The sequence below is a fragment of the Nicotiana tabacum genome, chromosome 21, assembly GCF_000715075.1.
Source record: "Nicotiana tabacum cultivar K326 chromosome 21, ASM71507v2, whole genome shotgun sequence".
Lineage (NCBI taxonomy): Eukaryota > Viridiplantae > Streptophyta > Magnoliopsida > Solanales > Solanaceae > Nicotiana > Nicotiana tabacum.
Window position 1 is genome coordinate 55,643,897 of NC_134100.1, and position 6,000 is coordinate 55,649,896.

The following is a 6,000-nucleotide window of genomic DNA, read 5'->3' on the forward strand; positions in this document are numbered from 1 at the left end:
TGCATGGTTCACTTCGATCACATGAAAGTTTAGATGTGTTTTTACAAAGAAAACTTGATTTTGAAACTTTAAATTTGTTAGGCTTGACCACAGTCAACATTCTTGGTAAAGCGACCTCAGATCGGTGTTTTTACTATTCCGGTAGATTTGTATAATGATTTTTTTGAACTTGTATGTATGTTTTGTGTGGGTCCCAGGTGACCCGAGGTAGTTTCGGCACTTATTGTGGAAAGTTAAAAATTTGACTTATGAACACTTGAAAATCTTTGAGTTTTGATGCTTGATTCTTGGTTCTTGATGTTATTTTGATATTTGAGCTTACTAGTGAGTTCATGTGAGGTTATTATACTTGTGTGGATGTTTGGAATGGGGTCTGAGGGGCTCAGGTGAGTTTCAGATTGGTTTTAGACTGATTTTTCTAAGTTTGGAATTGTTGGTGTTGTAGTCATCGCAATTGCTATGATCTGCTCGCAAATACAAGGTTATCATTTGTGAACATCACCTTATATTTGTGAATAGGGGATGGGAAAGCCAGGTTCGCAATTGCGACCCTTGAAATTGCGAAGTGAGTGTCGCATTTGCAACTTCTGAGGCTTAGGGCCTATTTCGCAATTGCTATCAATGGTCTGCAATTGCAAGCTGCACAATTACGAACAAGAGTTCCCAATTACAACATGTGCAGTTGGGGTAAAGGTAAGAGATTTCAGGATTAGATCTGTTTATTCCATTTTTGTGACCTAGACTTCACTTAGAGGCGTTTCTAGAGGGATTTTCTTCCCAACTTCAAGGGTTAATGACTTTAAATTGTTTTTGATTAATTCCCATTACTGTCCATAGATGTTCATCCCTAAATCTAGATTTTCATAGAGTAGAAATAGGGTGTTTGTGTAGAAACTTAGTATTTCATATTTTAGAGATTTAGACCTCGTTTTGAGATCGGATATCTAAACAAATTAGATATTTGGACTCGTGGGTGAATGGGTAATGAGAATTTGGTCTTGATTTCGGCTTTCGACCAAGTAGGCTGTGATAAGTGGTGATTTTACCATTTATTTGAGTCTCATTTTCTTTGATTTTTGGTTCATTTATTCATAAAGTTAGCTTGTTTATTGTGTTAAGCTAGCATTTCAGGTTTGACTAAGATTAATTGGTATTGGAGTCAAAAGAGGGTTGGATGCGCAAAAAGATAAGATAATTGGATGAAATGCCTTCAGTTGTGACACATGCGACCCAAGATTCGCATCTGCGAGGCTCGCACCGACCAAGGTGACCACATTTGCGAAAAATAGACTGGACAGAACAACACCTTCACATCTGTGGAGTGATACAGTCGCATTTGCGGAATTAGACTGAACCAAGTCCTTCGCATCTGCGAGAACATTCATTGCACCTTTGACCCTGGACCTCCGCACCTACATTCATGAAATCCGCCCTTCGCATCTGCGCAGGCTCACATGCACCTGCGTGCCCTTTACACTCGCACATGTGATGCAAATTTTTGCAGGTGTGATCGACGATCTTCAGCCATGGGCAGATTCTTCATTTTACATTTTTGGATCCCAAATCACATATACTCAACCTAACTCACTTGGAGGAACTTCTTTGGCAGAAAATACAAGTCTTGGAGAGCTATGGTTCTACACCACACTTGGGGATTAAAGATTTGAAGTCTTTTGATTAGAAATTCTTAGTTTTTACTCATTTCTTCAATTCCTTATTATATATTAAATATCTAAGTGTGTAATATTTTATTCAATACTGGAAACTTGTTTATGGAAATATTCGTTGTTAAAGGTTGGATTAAAACTCTTGTTATGCTTATGTATTGAAAGATTGTTATGAATTATGAAGTGATTTGAATGTTTCCTTAATTATTATTGTTCTTTAATGTTTCCAAAGGGATTAGATGACTCTAGAACTCACCCATTACCTTTGAATTAATCTTGTAAAAGGAAAACTCGGGGTTGAGAAAGATTAATTAATAAGAACTTGAGACGTTAACCCTCATTTAATAGATTCGACCTAGGTATAGGATTGGACTACTTATAGTCACATTCGGGTGTACTTAATTCTCTTGATTGTTTTAGGTATAATTCAATTAGGAAGTCTTGTTAGTCTTCAGAAGAAGCTAATATAGAATTGAATCTGAGACTAATTAACATAAACTCGCTGATATTTGTAAAATCGTGAAATACATTGGATAGTTAACTTGCTTTCAAAATATCAATTTTCCATCATTACCCAATTTACAAGAGTCATATAAGTATTTTTTATAATATTCTATAATTTTTAAAGCTTTAAAATTAATTTTCTTGCATTTAAATTATTCAAATATTTAGTAATTATCCCTTCAAATTATTTTGGGGGGATTTAATCATCCAAATTTATTATTTATACCCACATATATGTTTTATAAAATTTTACTTCATTTCATATAATTACATTTGTATTTTGAGTTATTTACACAATTTTTGCAATAATAGCTTATATCCTATAAATAATTACGTTTATTATATTATTTATGCCAAAGTAGTATTTTATATTTTTATAATGTTGAGTTATTATTTTCAAGCATTTTTCACAACATAAATAATATTTTTACCATTTATTAGACATTTTACTAATTATTTTTTAATTAAATTCGGGTATTTTAAAAGGTGGCCCAAAATAGGCCAAATTCCGGACCAATTTAATGGCCCAAACGCCCAAAATCCTTAGCCTAATTCCCCCAACCCAAACCAAACAACCCATTTAGTTAACCGGTCGGTACCCGTTTTAAACGACCCGCCCCATGACTTACAATACTATGGTGTTACTTAGTACTTGCCCCACTTTTGGCAAGTACCAGTCTCTGAATCAAAAGAAATCAACTTTACTCTTCATGATTTGGACGATATTTCGTATGTATACATCCATGGCAAAGCTATGAGGGTTCGATTCACCAAGATCAACGGCCAATTTCTGACCATTGTCAAACTAGGGTTCACCTGGTTTCTTCTCCTAACCCAATTTTAAATTGATTTTGCATGTTCTTCTTTCCTTGTTTATGTTCGATTGACTGTATTTCCTTATTTGTATGTTGAATTTTACTACTATATAAACCCCCTTCCCCCGTTTCCCCTCTAAGACTTAAGACTTAACAACTATTGCTACAACTACTGCTACTACTATTATTCTCTCACTCTCACTCATTCTACTATTCTGAAATTTGAGACATTGGCCGGCTGAAAGCCAAGGCCACCAGAATTCAATTGTTGCTCCTTTCGAGACCCTTGGGAACTCTGACGCATTGAGATTCTGGGAGTCCTGCTATTTATTGCTAGTTGGGTTGTTTTTGGAACTTAATTTTCTTGTTCGTTTAATTTACAAATGGTGAGTACCTTGACTCTTGCAATTCTATTCTTAGTTGTGGTAATGCCTGGATACCCATGTTTTTTTCGAATTTGTGAACCTATATGATTACAATATGTTGTTACCTTTGTTTGCAATCCTATCTGCCTTGAAGTTAGCCTATAGTCTTGTATTCTCTAGCATCGAAACTTGCCTACATCCTATACTTGGACGTCTGCCCACTATGTATATTTTGACCATCTTGAACCTGCTTAATTTACTATGTTTATGCACACATGAGTTTCCTATGGTTTTTGCTTGCCCATGTTCATGCCTTGCTCTAAATTATTAAAACTCTTAGGATACTTATTCATGCCCAGAATTTGCTCGATTGTACTTCTTTATGCTAAGCCATTCAGGCATAACTTGCAACTTGATCATGTCTATATGAATTCTGAACTCTTCAGACAAGCATGCTATTTTACCATTTGTGAACCCCCTCATTATAATTTCCTGCTTTACTACCATCATGTTCGGTAGACTCATATCTACTAGTACTAGTCTTTCTCGAGTTTAATGACTAGGGAGTCCTTGATGTGCATAATTGAACTTGCTATATGTAATCAACTTGTATTAAGTATTTGTTTACTGATTGGTTATGGTGTTGAATTTGTGATACTGTTGACCCAAAGTTTCTTTAATTGGTTTCCTTAGTAGCACTCTACTTGCCCTGAATTAGCCTACAATTCTTAGTTATATACTGCCTTGCATTCTATGTTCTTCTTGGAAAGGCTGTTGTGTATCTATCCCAAGGGGAATCTCATGAGCATGTTATTGTCACCTGTTAATCTCCTTAGAATCAATTCCGACCCTTAACTTTCACGATTAGTTTCTTGCTTTATGGATGCATGTTTCCTATAACTAATCAGGTGTATCTTAAGAAGTCTATGCTTTGAACTTATTTGCTAGTTTGAAAGCCCTACATATGTGCTCATTGTAAGGTCCTTGTACAAGTGTGTCCTCCCATCTGTTAGACATTATCCCCAAGGTGATACTTCTTTCTATTGATGATTGTAATAATAGGAATCCATGTGTCTTTGCCTGAACTCTGAGTTATTTGAATGGCATGCTTTATGTCCCCATGTTCATGTTGTTTGTTAATGGGTGATGTTTGGCATATTTCGATATGTGTTGATGTTACTTTACCCATGTTTTAACCGCTTTTTGATGCTATTTGATCTTTAAAATGCCCAACATGGTTTAATTATTAGTTTTATGACTAATTGAGTTGTGTGTGATGAATTAGGGTGTTTGGAGTACAAAAATATAAAGAAAAGGTGCTCTAGGTAGAGGAAGAGGGGTTGGATTTCGTGCACCCTTAGCAGTGAAGTCGGCCCATAGCATCCGCCATAGCATCCGCACCTAGGCAAAGCTGAGAAGGAGGAACAAAGGGTGGATGCGACGCATCCACCCTAGCATGCGAAGCTGAGAAGTGGAGGACGAGGTGGATGCGACGCATCCACCCCAGCATCAATCCCTGTAGCCAAGTCGGATTAGGAATAGGAGAACTTTGGCCCACGACTTTTGTACGCAATATATAAGCTAAAAACGCCTCTTTTAGGGCATCTAACATATTGGGAAGAGGGAAAAAGCCAGAAAAAAGCTGTGAAGGCCGGAATTCATCAAGTTTCATCTTTCTCCCACCAAACTTAGTAATTTTTATGTTTCTTTGTATGATTTGTTGTTTGGCTACCATGTCTATGTGGAGCTAAACTTCACGTTCTAGGGTTGTGGTTCTTTCATGACTATTGTTATTCGGATATTGATTTTGACTTCTTGATTTATCATATTAGTTTATTTATTCAATCTTGCGCTTAATTATTTAATTGCTTGATCACCAATTGAATATTATCTACGAATCTAGAATTGAACTCGAAAGTGGGAATTCTATATTGCATATAGGATTGAGTAGGGCAAGTTCTTGAACTCGGGCATCGGGGAACGGATTCGTGGTTAGGATAGACATATACCTAATTACCTTGCTTGGTTGATTTACAGGAATTATAAATGCGTTCTTGTTGATTCTAACTCCATAGACATATAGGCGTTAGGTTAGCTTGAATAGGCGAGTAAGAACTCGACAGATTCTTATGAGCAATATTAACCCTGTCAACCAATAAGCTAGATAAATTAGTCGGTCAATTCAATTGAAGAATACAATAGGATTGTTAGATAGCCCATAACCCTAGATCGTTTTCATTACATTGATATCATTAAAATCTGCTCTTTCTCTGTTCAAAGTCTATTATTTATATTTTCTTATTTAATTAGTTTAGAATAAAATATTTTTAGGTTTAATTCTTGTTTAGATAATTAGGATAGTCTAATTTAGTTAATAGTTAATCATAAGTCCTCGTGGGTTCGACATCCGACTTTTAGTCACTTTATTACTTGACGACCGCGTATACTTGCGTGAGTGTGTTTGGTCGCAACAAGTTTTTGGCGCCGTTGCCGGGGACTTAGAAATTTGCTATTTTTCTAGATTAGACATTTTTTTTATCTATTCATGTTTTTTTTTATTATTTTATTTTAGTTAGTATTTTTTTATTTATTTTAGCATGGCATCTTGGAATAAAAATTATTCGAATGATGGTTATTCTTATTTTGATG